Here is a 1,910-nt window from a genome sequence, read left to right on the forward strand (position 1 = left end):
GAGGGCGACGTGTAGGCTACCGTAAATCGATCTGTCGAAACTTGACGGAAGAATTTAGCCGTTGACAGGCTGGTCTCTTAGACTATACGTAACATAGTAAACGAAAATCCGGGCCACTCAAATTAGTATGTTATGTTTGGTATGGTTACATAAGACAGAGAGTTAATAAAGGCCAACATTTAAGGAAGGTGTTTGGTCATGTGTATAACCCAAAAGTTGCTAGTTTGAAACTCATCACGGACAACATTAGCATTTTAGCTAATTAGCAACTTTGCAACTAACTTGTTGCTTACTACATTTTAGCTAATTTGCAACTATTAGCTAACTAGCATGTTAGCTAACCCTTCCCATAACCCTTTAACCTAACTCCTAACCTTAACCCCTAGCCTAGCTAACATTAGCCACCTAGCTAACATTTTTAGCCACAACAAATTTGAATTTGTAACATATCATACATATTGCAAATTCGTAACATATTGTACAAATTGCAGTTGGGAATGTATCATATGAATTGTAATTGTTAACATATCATACGAATTGTAATTCGTAACATATAAGAAATGGATGACGGACATCCACAAATGAATACATACCACACCATGTTACATATCATATCATACAAATTTTAGTGTTCCCGGACTTTTGTCTAGTATAGATGTGGTAAAGAGGTCAATCGAACTCGACCAAAACAATGGAATTGCCATGGAAATGCATGGAGGAAAGGGCGTGAGGGAAAGATCCCGAGTCTCTCCCAGCAAAATTAGCCCACATTTAGGCTATTGTTTATATGTGTATTTCACACTATGTTGAGGTAGAAATTGGAGTATAATGCTTGTATGGATGTCAACCACTGCCAGTCAGTGCCGTTTAAGATGAGGGAGGACAAAAACAAAATTCATGAGCATGGCCTTATTTCTATTGAAGCATATTGGATGTCACTCATTCATATTCCATTCACCCAGTTCAATGTAACAGTGATAGGTTTAGGCTACTACATGATACTCAAATTTTCCCTATACCCATCATGAGGTTGCTACAACTTAGCCTATGAATGAAAGTTTACAACATATGTGCACACAGGTCGAACGGCAAATTTGAGGTGACAGACAGTGACATATGGACAGACAGTGACATTCAATACCGCCTTGCACACTCCTGCCTGCATTTAGCTGATACAGGGTGTAATCATTTGTCCAACGAGAGTTTCTATTGGACAAAATCAGGTATGTTTATCCTCGTTTTGTTCGGTTTGCTTCGTTTAAAAAATGTTTTTCAACAGAATCCACCCCGATCACACATAAACACAGTTCTCTTTCAGAGCAGCCACTATGTATTCCTTCTCGCATCTCCTCTCCTCTCACATCTTCCCTTCGCTTGTGGACTTCAATGCACAACACATCAGCTGTATGTGACCAGGTGAAAAAAACTTTCCAAGCGAAACCGCTACACACACCCTACATCGTTGTTATCACATTAGCTAAAGTAACGTCATAGTCAGCATAGCTAATATAACTAATTAGTTAGTAAACCTGCTAAAAATCATGCAGTAACGTTACAGTGTACAGTAAGCAATTACATCGGCGGGCCCCGGTGGCACTACATTAGTAAAATCAAAAGCTTACCTTGACTTGGAAGAGTTCCAGTGTTGTGTTGGAATGTCATAGCCAGCTAGCTAACATAGCATCCCTCTGTTTGAGCAGGGTGTTTCAGAAGGATAAACTAGCCAGCTGCATTTGCTAGCTAAGTAAGTTAAAGTAATTTTTCTTTAACGAAATCTCATCTCTATTTCTTTCTTGCTTCTCCTTCATTTTGGAACTACTCACCACATGTTATACACTGCAGTGCTAGCTAGCTGTAGCTTATGCTTTCAGTACTAGATTAATTCTCTGATCCTTTGATTGGATGGAAAA

The sequence above is a fragment of the Salmo salar genome, chromosome ssa27, assembly GCF_905237065.1.
Source record: "Salmo salar chromosome ssa27, Ssal_v3.1, whole genome shotgun sequence".
NCBI lineage: Eukaryota > Metazoa > Chordata > Actinopteri > Salmoniformes > Salmonidae > Salmo > Salmo salar.